General features: G+C 41.1%; 1 long non-coding RNA gene across 1 annotated transcript; it reads right to left on the bottom strand.

Annotated features, from left to right (window-relative positions):
• Positions 1-11,468: 11,468 nt before the first annotated feature.
• LOC136357182 (uncharacterized) lies at positions 11,469-12,225 on the bottom strand. The gene is made up of 3 exons (XR_010742357.1): positions 12,147-12,225; positions 11,788-12,067; positions 11,469-11,703 (listed from the first exon to the last, which is right to left on the bottom strand). It is a non-coding gene; the product is annotated as an uncharacterized lncRNA (long non-coding RNA).
• Between the last annotated feature and the right edge of the window lie 15,730 nt (positions 12,226-27,955).

The following is a 27,955-nucleotide window of genomic DNA, read 5'->3' as shown; positions in this document are numbered from 1 at the left end:
AATATGATGGGCAATTGAATTGCAAATTGAATTGAGTTTTCCCGGCGAAAAATTGAATGGAGTTTTGTTTTTTTAATAATGTTTTGACATACTTAACTGAGCAAATTTTACAGTCCTTGAAGAGCTACCATGAGGTACCACTTTTTCTAGGTATCAAGAGGTACCAAATTTTGCACTAAAATTTTGGTACTTCATACTACCTTCTCAAGGATTGTACAATTGCTCTACTTAATCAGGCGAATTGTTCACAGCTTATGTGTCTAAATAGGTTTAAGGCCCTGAAGGATTGTACAATTGCTCTACTTAATCAGGCGAATTGTTCACAGCTTATGTGTCTAAATAGGTTTAAGGCCCTGTTTGTTTCAGCTTATGATTATTATAATCTAGATTATTAAGCTAGATTACAATAAGCTGGATTATAATAAGTTGACATATAATAAGCTATGAGTTGTTTGTTTGTCTGGATTATCGGAGGTATGGATTATTGGGTTTGAAAGGCTCAAGTCTATAATGCCCTCAGCTATCTGTTCGGTTGATGGTATAGGTGGGTAATTTTTCTCAAGTATGTAGGGGTAGTAGGTCTTTAGCTACTCAATAATCTAAAAAAAGCTCTTCTAGAGCAGCTTATTAGATTATAATAATTTGGCTTATAGATTATAATAATCTTCTATAATAATCTAATTGTTTATTTCAGCTTACTACTAATAAGCTAGATTATAATAATCCTAAGCTGAATCAAACAGGGCCTAAATTGTGTTGATTTGATTACAAATCAGCTTCCATATGTATTTCTTTCTGTAATCTGAATAGCAAGCTAAGAGATTGGCCTAAACAATTGTTATTGGCTGATAAATAAGAGAGTATACTCTATTGTACTGGTAGGTTTTGCATGTTATTGCTAGAAACAAGGGAGGAAGAAAGCCCAATATTTTGTTAGGCATCAGGTTGAAGGATCGATTGACGTGGTCACGTGAACATTTAGTCTAGAAATAGAATTCCATACATAGCTTGCTCATATTAAAAAATAAGCAAATAGTCCATATAGAACACAATATGAAATTAATTAAAATTCGAAATAAAAAATAAAAAAAATTATGAAATTAAAAAAGAATAACAAGAGTTTAAAAGAAGAGACTATCTAGAACGCATGACGATATTAATTAAAATTCTGAATAAAAAAATAAACGAAATTCCGAAAATATAAAAATAATTATAAGAGTTCAAGTAGGCATAATTTATAAAAAAAATATTGGAATGAAAAATATGAAATTTTCAAACAAAAAATTTCGTCTAGAACACAGATGACAAATGATAATTAATAAGGTTGAGAAAAAACAACATGCCTGTAAAGGTAAAGGAATAGAGTGGTGATGGTTGATGGGACATCCAAAAACTATTAGCAAAACCCCAAATAGAATCCCAATAACGATTAAAAGAAGGGATGACGGACATGTTGTTAAGCAATACGGTCACAGCGGTTGGCAGGACTTCTCAAAAGTAAAAAATAAACCATAAATGATAATTATATTTGATTTTAAAATCTCAATGACAGTAGAGAGAAGAGGCAGCGGGCGAGCCATAGAGGAGTATAATGGCAAAACCGCTAATGGTTTGGTGGGACTTCTAGAAAGTAAAAAATAAACCCAAACGCTAATTATGTTTGATTTTTAAATCCTAGGGCAGCGGCTGAACCGTACAGGAGTATAGTGGCAGCCTTTGACAAGGCTTCTAAAACTTATATAAAAATAAAACCCAACAAGACAATAAACTCTAAAAACACATGGTCTAATTTTTAAAGGTTCGGGACTTCTAAAAAGTAAAAAAATAAACAATGATAATCATGTTTGATTTTGAAATCTCAATGACAATAAACTAAAAAGGGTAGGCAGCGGGCTAGCCGTAGAAGAGTACAGCAGCAAAGCCGCTAACGGTTTGGCGGGACTTCTAGAAAGTAAAAATGAACCTAAACAATAATTATTTTTGATTTTTGAAATTACAATGACAATAAAGAGAGGAGGCAGCAGACGGAGGCAGCAGACGGGCCGTAGAGTATAGTGGTAGCGCTTGACGAGACTTCTAAAAATATTATAAAAATGAATCACAACGAGATAATAAACTCTAAACACTACAAAGGTCTAATTTTTAAAGGTTCGGGAATTAAAAAAATATAAAAAATAAACCCAATGATAATAATGTTCGATTTTAAAATCACAATAACAATAAAGTGGGGAGACAGTGGTGAGCTGTAGAAGAGTATTGTGGAAAAGACGCTAACTGTTTGGCAGGACTAATAGAAAGTAAAAAAAATGAACCACAACAACAATTATGTTCGATTTTTCAAATCCCAACGACAATAAAGAGATAAGGCAGCGATCGAGTTGTAGAGGAGTACAGTGGCATCGTTTGATGGGACTTCTAAGAACTATAAAAATGAAACCCAATGAGACAATAAACTCTAAAAGCTATAAGATCTAATTTTTAAAGGTTCCATGGAGAATGAATATAAATAGTGGTAGATCGAGCAAGCAAATAAATAAGGGGTAACTTTTGAAAACAATAAAGTTAAACACAGGGATGATAATATTTGATCTTTCAAAGTCTTAAGATATCGAGATAACTATTTAATAAATTTAAGTAAAATCATATGAAAAATAGATAATTTTATATGGATGATAGCTGCGAAATTGTGCGGGCCACCCAACTAGTTCATAAATAAAGAAGGGAGCAAAATCGCGTCCACGTTGCTCTCCCCGGGGTGACACATACGGCACTTAGCACCAGCTGCCGCCACCTTCCTCCCTCCTCTTCCCGCGCCTATCGTTGCCTGAGTGGCCGTCGGCAAAGCCGGCTGCCTGCTAGGATGGCAGCGGCGGGGTTTCTTCCCCCCTCGGTGCCGCTGCACGGCTAGGGACCAAGACACGCTTTGGAGGTGGAGAGTCGCCACGCCGTATTGATCCGAGCCTGCATGGCTGGATCCGGACAGGAAGAGACTGGCAAGCGTCCGTGGAGGTGCTAGCAGGGTGGCTGGCGGCGGTGGAGGTGTGGACAGATGATGGCTGCGACAGAAGTAGAGGAAAGGCGGTGGCAAGAGAGGACGATGGTACGTGGGACAGCAGGCGGCGGCCCTCGGCAGATCTAGCGCTCCGGCGCTCCACTGGCCTGATCCGGTGCCCTCTTCCATCTCCGGCAAGGGATGTCGGATCCCCTCGGTGGTGACGTCAAAGGAAGCTTTGGCAGCGGGGAAGAGTGCGAGGAGGCGCGCGACGGGCAAGACCAGCGGGCGGAGGTGCCAACGCTGAGGAGGACAGCGGCAAGCCCGTGGCGATGGCGGCCCAATGAAGGCACGATAGCTGTGGCCGGTAGCGGAGATGGCCGTTGTCGAGCCGGACAGCGGCAGAGCTCATGGCTATGACAATGGCAGCGTCGAGGTTAGCGGCGGCACTGCCGAGGCAGAGAACAGCACGCGAGGAAGTGCGGGGCGGCGGCGGAGGCCGGTGTGGTGTGTGCGAGGAGGCGCGGGTGCCCATGCGCCGGCGGAGGTTAGACGGCGGTTGGAGCATTGGTGCGTTAGCGATGGATAAGCAGGCGGCGAACGGCAGGTAAAAACCTAGCCCGGTCTTAGCCAGGCCGGCAACGATGGCGTTTAGAGCATCACTCCTTCTTTTGGGCACTGTCGTGCCATCCCATGCCCTTTAGTGAGGCTGCCGGGTGAAAAGCCAGTCTCGGTTCTCTTTGAGACCTTGACAGACAGCGGCGGCGGTGCTTTCATCATTTATCTCCTTGGAGGCGTTGTCTAGGCAGCCCCCTTGCCGAAACCTCTGAAACAACCGGTGCAAGCTTACTCTAGATTCTTGTCCCCTTGTGTCGGTGCCTAGCTTACGCTACTAGGCCACGTTGCATGACCTAGGGGGAAAGCGGTTCCACTCTTCTTTGTCACCTTCTCTCCCTCAATCCCAAAGACATAGATAGAGTAGGGTTCTGTGTCGGTTGTAAGGGTTGGGTTTTGGGAGATCCCGGCTATACGTCCTTTGTTGGCCTAGCGCTGGCCGGTCTGGTGCTAGCCTTCTCCGGGGTCTGTGTTGGTGTTGTCGGTGTGTGGGTAGTGGTAATGTTTTCTTTGTTCTCCTGATTACGACATTCCACACTTGTAATCATGTATTTTTTTTCCTGATTTATCAATGTGAACTTTGCATTGTCTGGTACGAGTTGTTAAAAAAATATTCATAATTAAAAGCTTGCATGTGCTTAGATTTTTAAAAATGGGCCTATAGAATGATCCAATGAGAATTGGAAACCGTGCAGCTCGTATGCTCCACGTCCGAAGTATTCGTCCGAGAAGCACGCTTATTAGCTTATTTTATTACACATGTGCCCTTTCCTAGTTCATATTGCTACCAATTGTTATAAAAATATATAAAAATAGAAGATGTTTCCGTTATAATTTTGATACGTTATCCGTGTTTGAATCGGTTTTAATTTTATGTTTCTGTCAAATCCTTTCCTTTTTTTTCTTACACCAGAGTGTCCCTCTTATCCGAGACGCGTGCAAATTAATTGGGCCCGCACATTTTCACACGCCTCTTGTTGCATGGAGCGATCGGGCCTGCCCCTGAGTCTGTTTTCCACACATGCCTTTGTGCGCCGCTGTGATTGGGCCCGCAACGCCCTCGTGCATGCAATTTTTCACATGCCCGATTGGGTCACGACACCCTTGCACATGCGATTTGCCCTTGCCGCATGCCTGATTGGGACTGCGTCGCCCTCGCCTGCGATTTAAAAATTAAAAATGGTTTTGGTATACTGTCTGTATCCAATTCTCATCACGCATAACATTCATTGCGAAGTTACGACTCACGAGTGAACTACGATAGAGAGTCTGTGTGATGTGGATACCAAGCGAATGAAACTCGCAGAGTCCATGTGGATATGACGTACATTGTTGCCCAGATCATCTGATTTTATTTGTATTACACGACACAATTCCTGGGACATGTTAGCATGATTTCAAGTTAGTCTTCACACATGCTCATATGTACTACCAGTGATACCGCTACAATAATCCATAAGAATCAGTTTTACTTTCGAAAAGAACATACAACCGAAATAAAGAATGCTTAAAATCGTTGATTCCATCCGTCATCAATTTTTATCCGACTTGAGATAAAGCTGGAGGACAAATCGAGCTCATGTTTGAAGGCCTCATTTTTTTGGCTTATGTTATTCCTATAAGCCAAAATTTAAATTTTAGAACTTAATTTTGAATTTGATTTTTTGATTTTTTTTTATCATACTTTATTTTACAACATTTGCTTTTAGGTCGCTAAGAACATGTATATAAAATATTTGCACAAAAATAGTCTTTTATTCAGAAATAAGTAATTCGGATAAGCATATGAATAAACGAAACAATGGGCTATGATTATTTATCCACCGATACATATGTACAAATTAAATTGGCTCTATCCATTGCAACCTACGGGTATCTTTTCTAGTAAATAATAAATTAAAGATGTCTCTGAATTGTGACGAAGAAAATATCGATCAATGTTTCATTCATATTTCCAATCAGTGCCTATGAATAATTTTGCATTCAGTGGGAAGGCATCATATAGATAAAAATATTTGGTTTTTGATTGATGATTACATGCTGGTAAATTTTAACTTAATTTTATAGTTATTCTGAACCATGCAATTAAATAAATTCAACTTATCAACTGCTCTAATTATATTATCCTAAATAAAAGGGAATATGGCACCCTTGATTATCAATATGTATGAAGGGTGAAGACTAAAGCATATCGGGACAAAAATTCCATATTTGTTCGTTAAGAATACTACATATTCAGTAGTGCACAGCTGGTCATTTTGTGATGGATCAACATTACTGTCGATGCTAGGAATCCGCAATATGAAAAGGGTGTAGCGCATGAGAACTAAAGTACGTGAGTTGGATGACAAAAGATTTATACAAGTTTACGACCTTATCGAGAGGTAATATCATACTCATGATGTTAAGGGATTTTTATATATGAGGTGCTGTATCTCTTCTTCCTATATAGTTGGTACCCACTAGAGAAGTTATTACTATAAAGCTTGCACCATGTTGCGCCACATCATCGTTTATTTTCAGCCGTTGGATTGGTCTGCATGTTTCCAGATGAACGATGTTGATATCTTGGGCCAACTTCCCATCATTTTTTTTTCCGTTGGCCCAGCCCACCCTGCACACGCTCCTTAAATTCTTGGAAAAAAGTTAATCATATTGCCAAGAGGCTAATATGACAAACGATGTTTTTATAAAGTTTTGAACTTACTCAATTAATCATAGGCTAATCCTGTTTTTTACACCTAACATATCTTCACAGCAATCAACCAAATCGACCAGCTCGGTACGCTAGAATACCATGTACCTTGAATTGGGTTTCCTGATTGAATTGTACTTGTTCAAACGAACATTTAGGCGCATCTCTATCTCAACATTGTAAATCTCCTTTTCTTCGTATGCTGATTCAGTGACCAATTTACATCAATTTTATGCACTTAGAAAATTTTATAGTGTGCCCGCTGCAACGCGCGGGGTATGAACTGGTTGATATAATGATCTTGGGTGTGATTATGCCCTTGAGGGGCCTCTACCTGCCTTATGTAGGTCGGGGGCAAGATTATAGATAAAACCTAACTAAACCTGGTATCTATTTGACAATATTCCGGAGTCAGAGCTATAGGCCGTATCCCTTAATACTCAGGGAAACATAATACTCAAGGCTTAATCCTTTACATATTCTAGAGATATAAACTATCTCATATAATCAGTCGATAAACTAACCGTATGGGTATATGATACCTGTAATCTCCACAGTAGTCCATGAGCCCTTCACACTCGAAAATACGGTCGCATCGGCTACTTTGATAATACTGTCTTAAATCAATTTGTTAAATTCTATAGACAGCCGATTGGTCATGTTTAGGGTTTATTATTCTTTGATATATCCAGTCCATACCGATTTGGTCTAACTCTATCGACTGAGACCATCAACGATATGCTATCGGCCTATCGATCGATCGGCTATCGATCGACTGACTCTGCTTTTTATCCTTTCTTGCTGATTGCAGGATCAAAACAGCTGGTACGCCCTAGACACACTCGAGGCTAACCTTGGACCTGCACTGGAGTTAAGCAGATCTCCTAGGCCGCCGTGTTTTCACATCAACAAGCTTTTGGCACATCTAGTGGGACAAAGTTTCGTTATTCAACCATGTCGTCACTGTCTGACATTGGTAAAGAAAATGTTATACCTGCCAAGGTTGAAGATCTGTCTGAAGAGCAAAAGGCAGAGATGGAGCAGAAGATGCAAGAACTGAAGAAGGCATATATTAATTCTTTTTCTATGACTCGGCAAGGGAAAGTTATTTAAAAGTACAAGTGCCAAATGCCGAAGTTAGAAGGAGAAGGATCATCTGGTGCCAAAGGAGAGCAGAAAGAAGATGATAATAATAAAAATCAGTTGATGACTTTATAGGATCGTCTTGATTTAGCTGTGCACCATGCTCTCATCAACCAATCTGGAATCTTGGTCACCACATTGTCAAATTTGATCAACTCAGTGGTTGATGGGTCGATTGCTGAGTAGAAGACAAGAGGACCAGTATATTTACCAAGTGGTGTTTTTTTCCCAAATATAAAGAAATCAAGACTAGTCTTGGGAAAGCCGAGTGCTTCGATCATCTTCACCACATTCTCCCAAGTGCTTTTACCAAATCATAAGGCTATGAAGGGCTGAAAAAATTTTATGAGATAATAAAGAATATATACTCAGATACATCGACTAGATACACCTTATTAGGTGTAGCCCTCCGACTATATGGTTAGTTGGACAAACTAAGCATATAGTCAAGGAATAAATAATCTAACCAAACAAGTGGTTTTTGATAATTATAGTCAACCAAGTGACTTAATACTTATATATAGCATAGGCAGTATGAATCCTCAAACAACATGATCCGAGTGATACACCTACTACTTATTAAAAAGTATAATGTGCATAGCCAAAAGCCAACTGCATCTTTAAAAGTCACATAGTAAATGATTTAATAAAAAGCCTTTATGCAGTGAGTAAAGGAATTTTCTATGGTTGTTCACATTGTGCGCATATTGCCAGGACAAATATGTTTATGTCCCTATAAGACACACAACATCGCCGCAGTCAAAAATATATGGCATTTGTAGTGTAAAATCCAAGTAAAATAACACTAACGAATGGATTTACCAACTGCCTGAAAATGACCAAGATATATTATTAGACTACAACCATAATATTGGTCTTTTAGAAAAATGCACACATAAGTGGCCGAAAGCAATGATAAACTAACATCAATCAATTGCTTTATAAAAAGCAAACATCGTCTTAACAACCATACGTAAAGCTTTACTTTTGCCACCTTTTAAATTGTATTGTGCCAACTACTGAAAAGTTGTGTATCAGATATATAAAAAGATTTAAGGTATATATTAGACACTAGAGCACGCATGTATTGCCAAGAGCAAAAATGCTTAATCCCTAAAGGTACATGACAGAACACAACTGAAAATATAGTCCGTGAACTCTTGATGGGCCGTGGCCCGATAATTCCACGGATCGATACCCTAAAATATAAAACTGACTAATGAGGCCTCCACAAACTGCCCACAGCCACAAGCTGTCTGTTGCACTGTTCAGCCTAACGAGGCCTCGACACAGAAAAAAAAAAGAAAAATAATTAAAACGCACAGGTATAATTGCTAGTAGTAAATAAATTACAATAAATCAATTCTAAACCATTATCGGTACCAATCAACATATATACACCCCTAGAATGACACGTCGCTGCCACATTCGCAGTGCCGCCTTTTATGAAACATTCCAGAGGGATTATGCAGGTCGAGATACGTCGGTCCATCAAAGCAAGCGACGAACAAGTCAGTACTCCCTCCGTCAAGTTTACTTTTCATGCACTAATCTCACACGTAACAATAATACGAAACCAATAAAATACTGCAATACTACTATTTTATCAAATCGTAATACAACTATTTCTCACTTTATCTACTTCTATTATTATTATTATTATTTACTTTTACAAACTCCGATACAATAATTATCTTTAAAAAAATTATTTAGGATAAATGAGAGGAGCCTAAAAATATGGCCCCATTCAAAACAAAGAAAAAAACATAGGAATTCCAAAGGATTTTATATCCTATGGGATATAATCCTGCGTGACCTTTTGAAACGAAGTATTGATTCATACCAATTCATTTGGAATTCCTATGGAATGGATTATTGTAGAGGAATTTTGGAAAAAAATTAGCATGAGGCACTACTGCAAAAAGGACATGTAGAGACATCCCGTAAGAGACGGTTAAGCAAGTCGTCCCTATTAAAGCCCATCTCCTACATTGCCTCTTACGTAGATACACTAATTAGAGACAGGATAATAGACCGTCTCTATGATCACATTAATCTATTTGGTAAATTTTGAAGTTGACTGAGAGAAAAAATAAATCCTAGACATGGCCGTCTCTACATCACATAAAAACCGTCTCTAGGGGCTGCTTCTACTGCAGTGAGGTCTTACCTCATATTTTCTTCTTCCTATGTCTTAAATTCCTATATTTTCCTTGTGTGACTATATGCAAACGGTAGTTTTGAAACTTTCCCGTGTTTTTGAATCCCGTATATGAATCTAATGAATATGGCATTCTATTCTTATATTTCTTCTATTCCCATGTTTTGATAATCGTATATTTGAAAGGGACGGAGGAAGTAGCTAGCTAGCTTAATTAATTTAGTCACGTGTAGGGTAATACACTTCCAAGAGAACATCCACTTCACAAGAGATCTCCTACTTTCGTTGGCCCTAGCTAGCTTAGCTGGAAATGTTAGACCATATTGCGGAGGTTTTAGGATTATACGATGTTGATGTAGGAGTATTCTAGAAGTCCACGAGTATACCTTCTGTCTTAAAAAAAAAGATAAATTCTACCTATAAATTTAGATATATGGTTAAAAATTCGTTTTTTTAAGACGGAATAGTAAGTATATGCATATCGCTACTTTTGCAATAGAACTAACTTCTCGCTGCACAATAAGGCCCTGTTTGGGAGAACTTGTCCTAGCTGCAGCTTTTTTCTAAAGCTGCTTCTGCTAGAAGATGCCCTAAACAGTCCATAGCTTCTGAGAATCTGTAGTTATAAATTCTGAAAAATGAACTAAGAAGTTAGAAGCTGGAGAAGCTGGATTTCAAAGCTTTTCCAAATTCTTAAAAGCTAGCTACTAAACAGCTGCTTCTCAGAATCTAAACCTCCCTAATCAGGCCCTAATTCTAGGCGTGGGCGGACCGCATGCAGCAGAGCTAGCTCGATCGATCGGCAACAGCTGCACCCCATCCAAGCCGTCGATCTGTATGACGACAAAAATATACAAAATCGATCAGATATAACAGCTGAGGGCGTTGATTAAACAGCTGATGATCGATCTGTTTTTTTTTTTTTTTGAACATCGATCTGTTAGGATGAAAATTAAACAGCTCAGACCCTGTCGAAACACCGGTTGGATCTACTTGGATGACCTGCATATCGACCAAACGAAAGGTAGAAGTCAAATTTGTATGCACTACACTGGTCAAGGTCACCTGTGACGGGCCCAAACCCTCACCTTTGACGGTTTTGGGCTTGGTCAGTGATAAGTGGTCACTGGTAAGTCCAGTCACCTTTGACGGGTGGCCGGCCGTCAGTGGTGACATCCACCTCTGACGGGCAAGTTAATAGAAGGCCGTCAGAGGTGTTGGTCTAAGCTAGACTAGGGCTTGTTAGGACCCGTCACAGGTGTCTCATCTCTGACGAGCCCCTAAATAAAGGCCCGTCAGAGGTGATGATCTCTGGTATATAGTAGCCGTCACAGGGTGACCCACCTGTGACGGGCCCGAAAGTAAAAGCCCGTCACAGGTGGGTCACCTGTGACGGTCCGACGTTTGCGAGTCCGTCACAGGTGAAGTTACCTGTGACGGATGTTTCTTCCGAACCGTCACTGATGAGTTAATTCCAGAAAAAAAATAAATGCTAAATATTGGCTAGCCTCAGGAATTGCTAGCCATGCCCTCTGAAACACAGAAACATCACAGGTGCCAGTCACCCCCCCTCCATATCACATATTCCCCAACTGCCCAACATCACAGATGCATCACATATCACAGATCCATCACAAAGCAACAATTTACAACATCACATATGCAACAATTTAATTTATTATAGCACACAATTCATACCCCATGAAAGTCCTCAAATGATTACCAAAATTTCTTGTATTCTGTTCGTTGTGAACCTCCACAACCTGTCAATAAGGGAAAAAAAAAGGAGAAAACAGATGAATAGTACAACATAAATCGTAGTTGATCAAATGTGATGACAATTTAGTAAAGTACCATAAATATTGCACATATGAAAGTAAATTACATTGCACTCTATAAAAACATAATTTTTTACATCGCCAGAAATTATAAAAACATCTTTTTTACATCACAATAAATTATCTAGCCAAGTTCATGAGTCTATTTGGCATGAAAACGTCCTTTCTTGTTCATTATTTCTGCAAGAATAAAGGCGCACAATTCGCCTCTGATAGCGGGGGGGTTGATGGGTGAGATCTTGAAGCCAGCTCTACCTTTCTGTTTAATAAATAACATGTTAATTAGCACGTTTTGAATAGCAATGTAGATATTGAAATGAGCTTATTCGCCATTAGCAACAACCTCAGGGTCGAAATCTTTCACCTCTCTTAGAAGTGTTGACATGTTGTGGCACACGTGGAAACCACATTGGTCTCCGATCTGTTGTGCGCATGCAAACTTGGTGTCATGATAAAGTTCATTCTTGCCCTCCTTGTGCCTACCACCCTTTTCCACATATGGACCCCAAGCCATATTTAAGGCCTTGGTGATTTCACTGAAATCATAATCTTTGGACTTATTGGAGTTAAGGTAGGTAACCCTACTCCACTTAGGTACGATGACTAGGAGAATCCAATGTCGCCTGCGCAGTGGTTATGTAGCGTTAGTACTAAGAACCTTAACTTCAAAAACAATATACACGAAGGGTATTGTCCTCTTACTCTTGGTTGTGTGCGCACATGATGTACTCCTTGTCTTGATGGGCCCATAAACACCGGTTGACATAGTCAACCACCTCAGTGGAGCTCTGTTGTAAATTAACCTCATTCACCATGGATGGATCAAGGAACCCAACCTGATTACCATGGCGACGACTCTCGATCCAACACAACCTTAAAATATTTACGTATTAGAACTAATTTAATTAGGAGATATAGTCCAGTCATATCACAAGTATAGAAGGTATGCACTTACAAGGAGTAGCATTTTAGAAGACCAGTGTCCAACTTCCGGATCCTGAAAAGGTCGAAGAGGTCATCAAAGCCTATAGTTATATAGGCAGGCGACGATAGGAACGGCTGGTGGTCGTGATGTCCAACTATGGATGACTCCCTCATTTTCCGCTTGGCATTGCTTAGCTCCATGTATTGCTTATGTAGCTCTCGGCAAGCAATACCCATCACAGCTAACACATTGTCCTCCACCAATGGCATGCCTAGCTCAAATTGGGCTGGCGCCCTCACGACCTTCCCCGATTTGCTCACCGGCATCGACGTCGCAGCCTTGCCCCTTTTTGGCTCCGGCGCCAACTCCCCGACCTTCCCCTTGCCTCGTTCACGCTTCTGGCCCTTGACAAGTGGTGGGGAGCTATCGGCCTTTCTTGTGGTCTTTATTGGAGCCAAGCTTTGAGCTATATCTGCCAAGTCCATATCAGCTCCACCGGGAGAATGAGGTACTGACAATGCCGGTCCACGGGGAGCCTCAATTGATAGCTTAGACTTGGGAGGTGTAAGCTCCGTCGGTCGACTTGGACGAGGAGTCATCTTCACAACTATGTCTTCTTTGGGCCATTGTATGAATGTCTTGCGCGCATCGCCCAAAGTCATGATTTCATCATTTGGGGGCACGGGCAGCGGATAGCCTGACCAGGTGTCCTTTACTGTATCGATGGACACCTTGGCATACCCAGCTAGCAGGTCTGCGCCGTGGACCTTGTCTGTAACCGAGGGCTTGAAAGCCATGCCCTCAGCGACTTCAGGAGCGAAAGTTGGGTGGACTCTCGCTAGTAGGACACACTGTGCTGCGCCCTGCATAAGGTGAAAGTTTGAATTTAATATTGGAATGTGTAAATGTCTTTTATTAGATATGGATCGGATAACAATAATTACCTCGATGTGGTCCACTGCAGCTAGTGGTGCGATCGGGAGACCAGGGGCCGGCACCTCTGTGGATGCACAACTACTCCTATGCTGTGACGGACTCGCGTCGTGTTGTATACGAGGAGTTGGTTGCACAGCAGGTGTTGTGACTCGGGGTATATTCATGTCGGCGAGCACCTTGTTAACCCTTTCTTCCACCCTTGCATTCATGCTAGCTTCTAGTTCTTGAATGACCTCAACCTTAAGTTCGGCCTTCAAACGAGCGTCCCTCTCTTCCTTGGAGACTTTCCGTTTCCTGTATTGGGAGCTGTACTGAGGGAGTCCATGCTTCCAGGGCACATCGCTACCAATTCCCCGAGTTCGGCCAGGATGTTCTTTGGTTCCGAGCGCCTTTGTGAGGATGTCATCTTCGCGCCTCTTCGGCGCGGACTCAACCTCGCTTTGTGAAGCTTGTTCAGCAACCAAGCCCAACTAGAAAAGAAGATAGTCGTTTATACGAACTTGTACTTTATACGAACGGAAATTAGTTAGGTTAAGTAGTGAACTCACCAGTTCCTGATAGACGACGGCATCACTTTTGTTCTCAAATGTGACAGAGCCGTCCGGGTTGACCTTACCCCTTGCCCGCGCCCAGTTGCGAGCTCTTTGTTCAGGGATGTCTGAAAACGGGGCAGGTACATTCGCTGCTGCAGCGGCTGCATCTTCTTGGGCCCATATTGCCTCCTTGCCGATGTACCCTGCGGTGCCCAGCCGATGCGGGTGCTCATTCCGCTGTTGCAGTACGCGATGTGCCTCGCTGGATTCCCTAAACTCTTGGGTGGTCTTGAGAGAGCAGAATTCCTCCCACACCGCTTCGGTTATTTGAGGGTATTCATCGAACGGCGTATGATTGCCGGGCGGGTTGACATACTCGGTGAAGAGCTTCGACTTCCAATTCTTCCAAGCTTTGCCCATCTTTTGTAATGCCTTCCGCTTGAGCCTATCCTTTGCTTCGGCTGGAAATGTGAACCATTTCTCCATTGCCGTCCAAGCTCGCTCTTTCTCGGCTTCTGTGACCTTCCCGATATCTTTATGGAGGATCCCGAAGTTCTCACGTGCCGCTATCCCGCAGCAGTTAGACCATCTTCCAATGACAGTCCTGGGCGCCGTGGGCCTACCACTAGCGTCAACCTCTCTTATAACTTGCACTGTGGTCGGCCATATATTTTGTGACCGCGGATTTCTACTAGACCTACTTGCACTTGTCTCGCCCGACATCGACGTATGTTGTTCCTGCGGCAATTCTGCAGCACAAACAGAAGGCAATATTTGCTAAGGGGTGCTAGCTAAAATTTATGTGGTCATGTGGTGAAAATTTATCCTATAAATTACCATGAATTTCGGGTTGTTGGACCGCCGTTGTCGCGGGATGACCTTCGGCAACTGCCTCTGTGGCTGGGTTTGCTTCTTCCTGGATCCTCGCAGGTGTTGGGGAGGGCGGGTTTGCGCCGGGCGTTGACATGGTTTAACTTTCGCGAAAAAGATTATAAATTTCCTACCATTAGACTAAATAGCATTAGATCCAATGTAATACGGGGTATACTATGAAAGATATGGCCTCAGTTTTGCTGAGAAATATGCATCAATTACAATCATTTGCATGAAGGGATAAAAAGAGAAAATCATAAGGAAAAGAGCAAGTGCAGGAAATCTGTTCTTATGCATAAAAAAAGAACAAGTGTAGAGGTATATAACCACTGAATCAATCATGCAAATTTAAAAAACAGCAGCAGCAAGGGTACATAATTTGCATGATTGACATAAAACAGCAGCAGGAGGAGTATATATGCCACAGGGGTAGCAACAGCAGGGGCAAATTAACTAAAACAACATGTCTAGATATACTCCTCTTATCAATCCAGAAGAAAAGAGCAAGTGCAGAAAAAAGAGGAAATAGAAAATAAAATAGAACAAGTGTAGTTCATCTGTTCTTATCAATAAAATAGAACAAGTGTAGTTCATCTGTTCTTATCCATAAGGAAAAGAGCAAGTGCAGGAAATTAGAGTAGTAGCAACAGCATGGCCATATAATAGCAGCAATAAGAGCAGTAGCAGGGCCATATAACAGCAGTAGGGGTATATATGCCACAGGGGCAGCAACAGCAAGGGGAGATTCACATAAACAGCAACAGCAGGGTGGAAATTCACATAAATAGCAACAGCAGGGTGGAAATTCACATAAACAGCAACAGCAGAGGGAAATTCACATAGACAGCAAGGGTATATAAATCAACAAGTGTAGATAATCTGTTCTTATCCATAAAGAAAAGAACAGGTATAGATAGAATGTTATTAAGCAATTCATCCTTGGCCATTTAACAAGAAGTACAGGGGCAACAACAGCAGTGGTATATAAATCATGCATATATTATTGTAGATAAAAAAATGAACAAGTGCAGAAAATCTGTTCTTATGCATAAAAAAAGAGAGAGTGCACAAAATCTGTTCTTATGCATAAAAAAAGAACAAGTGTAGAGGTATATAACCACTAAATCAATCATGAAAATTTAAAAAACAGCAGCAGCAAGGGTACAGAATTTGCATGATTGACATAAAACAGCAGCAGGAGGAGTATAAATGCAAGTCCACAAAATTCAATAGGTCTAGCAACATATATAGCAGTACACACTCCATGAATGGTTATATGTCCAAATGGCACTTAAAACCACATTCAAGTTGCACTTAACTAACAGTTGCAACCATAGGCAGCAGCATGGGCAAACATAGACAGCAAGTGCAAACATAGACAGCAGCAGTTGCACTTAAATCCACATTCAAGATTCACTGCACCAAAATCATGTAATACGGGGTATACTATGAAAGATATGGCCTCAGTTTTGCTCAGAAATATGCATCAATTATATTCATTTGCATGAAGGGATAAAAAGAGGAAATCATAACATCAAAAGAGCAAATCTGTTCTTATGCATAAAAAAAGAACAAGTGTAGATACTCTGTTCTTATCCATAAAGAACAAGTGTAGAGGTATATAACCACTGAGTCAATCATGCAAATTTTAAAAACAGCCCACAATAAGGGTACAGATAAACTATTCTTATTGAGCAATTCATTACTTATTGAGCCACAACAGGGGCAAAAAGAAGAATAGATAAAAAAATGAACAAGTGTAGATAATCTGTTCTTATTGAGCAATTCATCACTGGCCATTTATCAATCCAGAAGAAAAGAGCAAGTGCAGAAAATCTGTTCTTATGCATAAAAAAAGAGCAAGTGCACAAAATCTGTTCTTATGCATAAAAAAAGAACAAGTGTAGAGGTATATAACTACTCTACACTGGCCATTTAATAAGGAACAAGTGAACAGGTGTAGGGGCAGCAGCAGCAAGGGTATATAAATCATGTATATAAACAACAATTCATACAATTGACCTATTCATAGACAAAAAGGGTATATAAATCAACAAGTTTAGATAATCTGCAAAGCCTCCTTAATCATCAAATTATGACAGAAAACAAAATGCATGGAGAATTTTGGTGTCTAGGTCGGTTCCGTCCATGGACTACACTGGCCTATCCACCAAAATTCCCCATGCATTTTGTATTCTGTGATGGTTTGATAACCTCGGAACTACATTAAATCTGCGGCCAATCTATCAATTCTTCCCTTGTAACTAGATTTCAAACCCTACACCTAATAAAGGTCCTTAATTATCAAAGAATTATAGAAAACAAAATGCATTAAAAATTCATGCTAAGATCCTCTATTGATGCTAAGATTCACTGCACCAAAATCATGTATATAAAATCTAGCCCCTACATTCATCCAAAACATCCACAGACAACAAATCACATTTAATTCATCTATACAGCAGCACCAATAATCGAAACAACAAATCACATTTCATTCATCTAAACAATGCAATTCATCCATCGGAAAAAAGGAGGAATGGGGGAGGGTGGCGGCATACTTGGAGAAGCGGCGTACTTGGAGACGGCGGCGCAGGCCGTAGTCGTCCTGGATCCTGGTGGCGGCGGCGGAGAGGCAGTGGCGAAGAGGTCGAGGCGGTCGGCGGTGGTCGGGGATCCCGGCGTCGGGGAGGTCAGGGTCGGGGAGGTCGGGGAAGTCGATGGACGGACGGCGGAGAGGACGACCGGCGGCGAGGGCGGCGGTGGAGGCGGCGGCGGAGATGGCGGTGGAGAGGACGGCAGAGATGGCGGCGGAGAGGGCGGAGGAGAGGTTGAGGCGGCGACGGTGGAGATGGCGGTGGAGAGGACGGCGGCGGTCGAGAGAGTGAGTGAGGAGGCGGCGGTGGAGAAGGAGGCGGCGAGGGCGGCGGAGAGGGCGGAGATGGCGGCAGAGAGGGCGGCGGCGAGGAGGGTCTGGATGGCGGCGGAGATGGCGGTGGATATGGATGGCGGCGGTCGAGAGAGTGAGTGCGGCGGCGGTGGTGCAGGCCGGCGTCGGTGGAGAGGTCGAGGCGGCGGTGGAGAGGAGGGCGGCAGAGAGGTCGAGAGAGGCGAGGCGGCGGTCGAGAGAGTGAGTGAGTGAGAGTGGGCGCCGGATCTGGATCGATCTAGAAGATGTCCAACCCTAGGTCAACCCTAGTCAAACTCACCTGTGACGGGCTCCAACTATGTGGCCGTCACAGGTGGCCTCACCTGTGACGGGCGCCAACCGTGGAGCCGTCACAGGTAAGACCACCTGTGATGGGCCCAGCACTCTGGGCCGTCACAGGTGAGGTCACCTGTGACGGCCCTACAGATAGAGCCCGTCACAGGTGAGTTTGCCTAGAGCAATTTTATTTTATTTTATTTCACTTAGTTCTTTTATTTTCCTTAACATATTTTCACATACACTACATATTTTTTTATACTTAATTATTTTATTTCACTAACAGTAGTAATTGCACTTCATTATTATACTACTTTAATTATATTATTTCCAATGCTAATACTTGCTTAATTATTTTATTTCACTTCTAGTGGGTGTTTCACTTAATTATTTTATTTGACTATTTCATAAGCAATATACTATTGATCATTCCGAACATATTAGAGTCATACAGATAACAGACATGTAGACATAAACTACGTACATAAATTACAAAAATAATCCTTCCTCATGGTCGACACGTGCATATTGAACTTCATCTTCTTCCTCCTCCTCTTCTAGAGGTATTTCTTGACCTATGCCATGGACGTGCTGGTTGTAATCATCCTCGTCTGCAATATTGTCCAATCCAACAATTCTCCTTTTCCCTTCACGAACAACATGTAGTTTCTTGTTACACGGGTCAACTATGTAGAACACTTGAACAACTTGTTTGGCGAGAACGAACGGTTCATCCTTGTACGCGTTGTTAGCCAAGTTGACAGTGGTGAAAGCTTCATTGTCAACTTTTACATTGCGAAGATCGACCCATCGACAACGAAACAACGGGACTTTGAACTTCAAGTAATCTAGCTCCAATATTTGCTCAACTCTACCATAGTATTGATCACGACGACCACCGTCACTAGCAGCCTCGATGCGTAACCCACTGTTCTGCACTGTGCATTTGCTGTCTTGCTTGACCGTGTGAAAGGTGTATCCATTTATGTCATATCCTTGCCAGGTGGTGGCACTCCATTCAGGACCCTGTGACAACCACTGAAGTGTTTCACTAGGCAAGTTCTGCAACCTGGCAATTCGGTTCTTCAGCCACTCGTTGAAAGAAGACATGTGCTTATTCCTGACCCAACTCTCTGATCGGCCTGGGTTCTCTTGTCGGATAACTGCAAGGTGTTCGTCAACGTACGGCACCACCTCAGTCATATGCTGTAGTACCGTGAAATGAGCTTTATCGTACACCTTACGATCCAACCTAATAGTCTTTCTTCCAACAGTACCAACACCGTCAAGCCTCCCTTCGTGATGAGATCGTGGTAATCCAATTGAAGATGTTTCTGACATGTAGTCCACACAAAATTCGATGGCCTCTTCGGTGGTGTAACTCTCGATGATACTCCCCTCGGGGTGTGAACGGTTCCGTACATAACCCTTAAGGATCCCCAGGTACCTTTCGCAAGGATACATCTGCGTCATGAATGCTGGACCACAGCACTTTGTTTGCCTCACAAGGTGCACCGGAAGATGTTCCATTATGTCAAAGAAAGTTGGAGGAAAGTACATCTCAAGATGACATAGGGTTCTCACAAGTTCTGCCTGTAGTTCATCTAGTCCCTCGGGATCAATGATCTTCTGGCCGATTGCATGGAAGAAGGAACAAAACCGCTGGATCGTGTGTCGCACCTTAGGAGGCAAAATATTCCTTGTTGCAACGGGCAACAGCTGTGTGATAAGAACGTGGCAATCATGCGACTTCATTCCAACCAACTTAAGATCTTGCAGTGAAACGAGCCTACTGATTCTTGATGAGTAACCAGATGGAACCTTTATACCACTCAAACATGTTAGCAAATCAATCTTCTCTTCTTTCGAGAGAGTGTAGCAGGCTGGAGGAAGGTAAACCCTGCCGGATTCCGTGGTTATGGGATGTAGCTCCGACCGAACACCCATATCTTCCAGATCTCGTCGGGCGTTGAGACCATCCTTTGTAGTACCTGGGTTAAGTAGTAATCCCATTAAACTCTCGCATACATTCTTCTCGACATGCATCAAATCTATGCAGTGGCGAACTTCAAGATCCTTCCAGTATGGTAGTCTCCAGAATATTGACTTCTTTTTCCACATGCTCCTCTCTTTTGTCTTTTGTTTTTCCACATGCTCCTCTGTTTTTTCCTTCGATGTGCTCTTCTCTTTTCGCTTTCCAACTTTCCTCTTTTTTCCAAACTCGTTGGTTATTCCCATCACTAAGTTGTGCACCTCTGTCCCTGTTAGCTCTGTCGGGGGTCCGACTGTATCTCTGTGTCCATTGAAATTCTTTCTCATATTCCTATACGGGTGATACCTTGGGAGAAATCTCCTATGACCCATGTAGACCGTCTTGTGTGAATGCTTCAACCATTTGCTTCTTGTTTCCTCCATACACTCCGAACACGCCCATTTCCCTTTCACAGTTTGGCCAGAAAGGTTGCCAAGGGCCGGATAATGGTTGATGGTACAAAACAGCATCGCATGGAGGTTGAAATACTCTTGTGCATATGCGTCCCATGTTCGTGTGCCCTCATTCCATAGCCTTTCGAAGTCATCGATTATCGGTTCAAGGAACACATCGATATCGTTGCCAGGTTGTCTCGGTCCTTGAATGAGCATGGCAAGCATAATGTACTTTCTTTTGAAACACAACCAGGGAGGAAGGTTATAGTTAACAAGCAGAACTGGCCATGTACTGTGACGACTGCTCAAATCACCAAAAGGATTAATGCCGTCCGTACACATTGCGAAACGCATGTTTCTTGGGTCATTTGAGAATTCCTGGTAAATCCTATCGATTTTCCTCCACTGTACTGAATCTGCTGGGTGCCTCAGCATAGTATCGACTTTCCGTTCTTCGGCATGCCAGCGCACAAGCTTAGCTTGTTCCTTGTTCGCAAACATTCTCTTCATGCGCTCCGCAATTGGGAGATACCACACCACCTTTGCTGGGCCTCCCCTCTTTGACTTACTTCCTTCACCTTCACTCTTTGCTCGTTTGTATCTTGATGCCCCACAGATAGGGCAGACATCCAAGTCAGCGTATTCCTTGTAATACAAAATGCAGTCGTTCGGACATGCATGAATTCTTCTGACCTCCAGGCCCAACGGACATAATACTTGCTTCGCTTCATATGTCGTCTGAGGTAAATTGTTCCCCTCTGGCAACAGATCCTTTAACAGCTCAAGGAGTTCTGTAAAACTCTTGTCCGACCAGCCATTACTAGCCTTAAGCTTCATGAGTTCCAACACGCATGACAACTTGCTGTGCTTCGACTTGCATCCATCATACAACGGCATCTGGCAATCTTCCACCAACTTACTAAACTTCTCATAATCTCTGTCGTTGTCCTCTGCGTCTTCAATGTCATGCAACATTGTAGATAGACATTGAGTGTCCAAATCTATGGTCTCTCCACCTAAAGGAGAAGGTACGAACATGCCTTCTCGAGCTGCGGCGGTGTTCTCTACATCCTGATCCAACACTTCTTCAGCTGCGACATCAGGCGCCTCTTGCTCTCCATGCTTGGTCCAGCAGGTATATTTCTTCATGAATCCATTCATTATCAAATGAGCATGCACTTCATCCTTGTCTTCGATCATCTGTTCATTCTTACAGTCCCTACATGGGCACAACATGTGCATGCTCATCCTACTTTTTCTGTCATTATCCGCAAATGTGACAAATTCAGTGACCCCCTCTCTATACTCGGTAGACGAACGATGCGCATAGTACATCCATCTACGATCCATCTGAAATCAACAACATACGAAGAAAAATAAATGATGATCGATATGTTGAGAATGAATGGAGAATAATGTGTTTTTTACCTTGAATTTTAGCAAAAAATCGCCCCCCTTGCCCTCCCAACCGATTTGTGAACAGTACAATGGTCGGGATGGAAAGCAGTTGGCAGTTTGGGGGTATTTATAGACCCAACACACCTCAAACGGGTTAGATAAAAAAAGCCCGTCAAAGGTATTGCTCATACCTTTGACGGGCTTCTATTCAACGGCCCGTCACTGGTATCCGCTCACCTGTGACGGGCCAGAAATGAAAGCCGTCACAGGTGGCGGCCCATCACCTCTGACGGCTTCTAATGTATCGGCCCGTCACAGGTGAGGGGATACCAGTGACGGGTTGGAAGAAAAACTCGTCACTGGTATACCTCTGACGGGTTTTCCTTTCGGCCCGTCACAGGTAAGGGGATACCTGTGACGGGCCGCGGCCAGATGCCTCACCGGTGACGGCATCCCGTATAACCCGTCAAAGGTAATGGTCACTACTGACCAATTCGTTTGCCCGTCACAGGTATCCCGTCAGAGGTGTGAGGATCTGGCGTAGTGATGTATGACCGTCCTATATATAGTGTGGACTGGGGAGGACGAAGATGGTTTTCACTAGAGTTTTATTATGAATACTGATTTCCGTTAGATATTTAATTTGCAGGAGATATTTTGTCCTAGACCCGTACTATGTTTGTTCAAATGACATTTTGCCTTAGAAACTGGATGGCGACTCTCATGCTTATTGATACTATTATCTATATATCTATTATATTATTAGGATAGTTGGGTTAATAATTCTCACATTAATTAAATATAAAAAAAGATTTTAAGTAGAAATATAATTTAAAAATAACTGAAACCAGAAATTAAAAATAAGCAATATTGAAAGAAAGAGTCCATATAAAAATCTAAAATAAAATTAATTAAAATTCAAAATAAACATTCGCTGTGCCGACTTGTATTAAACATTCCAGAAGGATTATGCAGGTCGAGACTCGAGATACGTCGGCCCGTCAAAGCGAGCGACGGACAAGTCAGTACTCCGTCCGTCAAGTTTACTTTTCATGCACTAATCTCACACGTGACAATACGAAACCAATACAAGTCTGAAATACCACTATTTTATCAAATCGTAATACAACTATTTTTTACTTTATCTTCTTCTGATACAATTATTCTTTACTTTCACAAACTCCGATACCATAATTATTTTAAAATAAATTTATTTTGGATAAATGAGAGGAGCCTAAAAATATGGCGCGCTTTGAAACAAAGAAAAAATATAGTATTTCCAATGGATTTATATCCTATGGAAAATAATACTATAAGACCCTTGGAAACAAAATATTGATTCTTATCAATTCAAGATTCCTATGGAATTTTGGAGGAAAATTAGTACGACGTCTTACCTCATATCTTCTTCTTCATGTGTCTTGAATTCCTCATTTTTCCGCGTAACTATCAAATGGTAGTTTTGAAACTTTCATATGTTTTCAAATCCCATAGGAATCCAATGAACATTACATTTTATTCCTACATTTTTTCTATTTCTGTGTTTTGACAATCCAGCGTTTCAAAGGAACGGAGAAAGTAGCTAGCTAGCTTAATTTGGTCACGTGTAGGGTAAGGAGTATATCGGATACACTCCAAGAGGCCATCCACTTCACTAATTTGGTCACGTGTAGGGTAAGTAAGATCTCCTACTTTCGTTGGCCCTAGCTAGCTTAGCTGGAAATGACTTACTACCTCCAATTCCAAAATAAGTACAGCCGTTGGTATCCGTATCCAACGTTTGACTATCTGTATTATTTGAAAAATTTATGAAAAAATTTAAAATAATTAGTCACACAAAGTATTGTTCATATTTTATTATCTAGTAACAATAAAAATATTAATCATAAAAAAATTTTAAATAAGACAAACGGTCAAATGTTGGACATTATCGATATAAAACTGCACTTATTTTGGGACGGAGAGAGTTGACCATATTGCGGAGGTTAGGCTAGAATTGGATGTTCATGTAGGAGTACGCTACGAAGTAACTCCCCCGTCTCATAAAAACAAATCTAAGATTGGATGTGACATATTTTAGTATTACGAATCTGTACATATAGAAGTATGTGTTACATCTGATATTAATTAGTTTTCTATGAGACGGATGGAGATGCATATCACTACTAGAACTTGTTCTTAAAAAAAAAAAGGAAGAGTAGAGCTAACTTCTCGCTGCACATTAATTCTAGGCGTGGGCGGACCGCATGCAGCAGAGCTAGCTCGATCGGCAACAGCTGCACCCCATGCAAGCCGTCGATCTGTATGACGACAAAAATATACAAATTAATCGATCAGATAGCAGCTGAGGCGTTGATTAAACAGCTGATGATCGATCTGTTAGGATGACAATTAAACAGCTCAGACCCTGTCCAAACACCGCTTGGATCTACTTGGATGACCTGCATATCGACCAAACGAAAGGTAGAAGCCAAATTTGTGATATATATATGTATGACTGTTCTATATATAGTGTGGACTGGGGAGGAGTGGAGGACGACGATGGTTTTCACTAGAGTTTTATTATGAATACTGATTTCAGTTAGATATTTTGCCCTAGACCCGTACTATGTTTGTTCAAAAGATATTTTGCCTTAAACACTACTCCAGATGACGACTCTCATGCTTGTTGATACTATTATCTCTATGTAGTATACTATTAAGAAAATTATAAAAGTAGGTATCACGATAGTTATTGGGGCTACAAATTCCCACATTAATTGGAGATAAAAAAAAATAGAAGATTTTAAGTAGGAATAAAATTTAAAAATAACTGAAATTCGAAATTAAAAATATGCAATTATCAAATAAAGAGTCCATATAAGAACCCAATACAATATTAATTAAAATTCAAAATAAAAAATAAAATAAGATCTGAAATTAAAAACTAAGAGAGTTCAAGTAAGAATATAGTTTTGAAACAACTGAAATTGAAAAATAAAAAATTAGGAATTTTGAAAGAATACTCCATATACAGCACAATACAAGATTAATTAAAATTTGAAAAAAAAATAATTAAAAAAGGAAAATAGAAATACAGTTTATAAATACTGACATTCGTAATAAAGAGAAGATACCATCTGTAACACATGACGAGATTATTAAAATTGGGAATAACGAATAAAATAGTTTCCAAAAATATAAAAATAATATAAGAGTTCAAGTAGGAATATTATTTTTAAATAAAAAATATTGGAATGAGAATATGAAATTTTAAGAAAACAAGTTCATCTAGAACACAACGATGACAAATCACAATAAAGAGGGGAGAAGCAACACGCTCGCAGTGGGTGTTAGAAATTCCCACATTAATTGGAGAAAAAGAAAAATAGAAGAAGAGTTTAAGTAGAAATATAATTTAAAAATAATTGAATATCAGAAATAAAAATAAGCAATATTTAAAGAAGAATCCATATAAGAACCCAATACGAGATTAATTAAAATTTAAAATAAAAAATAAAATAAAATCCATTAGAAAAATGATTATAAAAGTTCAACTAGAAATATAATTTATAAATAACTAAATTTTGTAATAAAAATAAAGATTGTCAAAAAAAGACAATCTAGAACCCATGATGAGATTAATTAAAATTTAAAATAACAAATAAAATAAATTCCAAAATAGAAAAATAAATATAAGAGTTCAAGAAAAAAATAATATAATTTATAAATAAAAATATTGGAATAAAAATATGGAATTTTCAAAAAATAATCATATGGAACACAACGATGACAAATGACAATAAAGAGGAGAGAAGCATCATGCCTGTAGAGGAGTAGAGTGGTGGCGGTTAATGGGTTATCTGAAAATTATTAGCAAAACCTCAAATAGAATTCCAATAATGATTAAAAGGAGAGACGGCAGATATGTCGTTAAGCAGTACAGTCATGGCGATTGCGGGACTTCTGAAATGTAAAAAATAAACCCCAACAAATATCATGTTTGATTTTTAAAATCTCAATGGCAATAAAGAGGGGAGGCAGGTAAGTCGTAAAGGAGTAAAGTGGCAAAGACGCTGACGGTTTGGCGAGATTTCTAGAAAAATAAAAAATGAACCCAAACTATTATTATGTTTGATTCTTAAAATCCCAATGATAACAAAGAGAAGGAAGCGGATGGGCTGTAGAGGAGTATAGTGACAGCATTTGGCGAGACTTCTAGAAATAATGAAAACGAAACCCAATGACAAAATAAACTCAAAAACTACGATGTTCAATTTTTAAAGGTTATAAGAAAAATGAATAGAAGCAGTGGTAGACCGAGCAAGCAAATAAAACAAGGGGTCACAAAGAAGCAAAGAATAGCAACCAGCATGGCATTTAAAAACTGTAAATTAATTTTACAAACATGAGCATTATAAGATTTGTTCTTTCGATGTCTTAAGATAACGAGTTAGCTATTTAACAAATTATAAGTAAAAATATAAAAAATATATAATTTTGTATGTGTGCTAGCCGTGTAATTGCGGGGGCCACCTAGTTGTATTAAAGCACTCTACTTTTCAAGCCCCAGATGGAACGTACTGTTTCTCTAAGAGAAATCAAGTCAAAGTCAGTTAGAAATCAAGTCAAAGTCAGTTAGAAGACACGACAACAGACCTGGAGTAACGTACTACTGTACTGTACTCCCTCCGTCTCAGAATATAGCAACCTAGGACCGGATTAGACATATCCTAATACTATAAATTTAGACATGAGACATGTCCAGATTCGTAGTACTAGAATACGTTCCATCCGGTTTTAGATTGCTATATTTTGGGAGGGAGTACTAAAGTCAAAGTCAATTCAATTCTTGATCGACTCGTCGTGAGCTTTACGTACACTAATTATTTCACACGTGTGCCATGCCAGCTTCGTTTTCCAGTCGTGTTACGTTTTACAACTCCACAGAGTTAGGAAACAAAATTTTAATATTTGTGACAACTGTAAAACAAAATTTTCATAACTGTCAATACAAATTTGTGATGAATATATCAGTAGTACATAAACCATTTCTACAAACGGTCAAAAGCGATCTTTGCATACGGCCATCCCAACCAACCAAAAGGTCTGCGAAAATATATTTTTTTTCATGTGGCCAACCGCATGCCAAAATTCTATTTTTTTCACGCGGTTTCCTATACCGGCTGCATACAAAAATAAATTCGGCGAGAAAAAATAAAAATAAAAATAGAAACCGGGTGAACCTAGGCCCGCCACCATCGTCATTCGGATCCGCCGCCCGCCGCCATCGTCGTTAGTGCCATCGGATCCGATGGTCCCACCTCCCTCTATTGTCACCAGCACTAGATCCACACGAGGGAGACCCCCGGTGCTAGATCCACGCGGCCGAGAACGGGCCATCGCCGCCCGTTCCCGGTCGCCGCCGTCGTCGTCGGTGCCAGATCCGCGAGGGGACGAGCCGCTGCCGCCAGCTCCTGGTTGCCGGCACCTGACGCTGTTGCCGAATCCATGTGGGGTGGCCCCACTCCCAGCCGCCTTGTCGATGCTGCTCGCCGCTTTCGGCCGCCTGCTCCCGGTTGCCCACTGTCATCGTTGGATCCACGCGCACCGCCTGCCGCCGAGCGCCAAACCCCCCGCCGCCTCGCACCGAGCTGCTACCTAGGGCAGCAGATCCGGCCCTCCCGAGGGTGGCGTTGCCAAATCTGCCGCTGCCGCCCGGCGACGGCGCGTCGCCGCAGCCACTCCTGGTGCCCGCTGTCATCGTAGCCGCACCTACTCCTACCCCTCTCGGCCGTTGGCTCCTACTCGGATAGAGAGAGAGAAGAGAGAGAGCAGACGAGAGAGAGGAAAGTAAATAATTAGGAGAGGAGAGGAGAGGAGTTCAAAAAATAAATAAATGATGAGAGGGAAAAGAGAGTGGAGGGAGATAAAAAAAATATGTAAAGGGATGATATTTTTCATGCGGATCACTTAAGATGTCCCCTTTTCGCATATGGTCTCTTAAGAGGACCGCATGAGAAAATAGGATTATTTTTGCATGAGGCTCCTTAATAGACCCGCATGCAAAGAGAAAATTGATTTTGGCATGCAGGTCTTATAAAGAGCTACTCCCTCCATTTCATATTATAAGAATTTGTAATATTGCCTACATTCATATAGATGTTAATGAATCTAAACACATATATACGTCTAGATTCATTAATATATTTATTTGTACGGACAATGCTAGAAA

This window comes from Oryza sativa, chromosome 7, assembly GCF_034140825.1.
Source record: "Oryza sativa Japonica Group chromosome 7, ASM3414082v1".
Taxonomy (NCBI): Eukaryota; Viridiplantae; Streptophyta; class Magnoliopsida; order Poales; family Poaceae; genus Oryza; species Oryza sativa.
The sequence above is the reverse complement of the archived record's forward strand: the minus strand, read 5'-3'. Positions and strand labels throughout refer to the sequence as shown.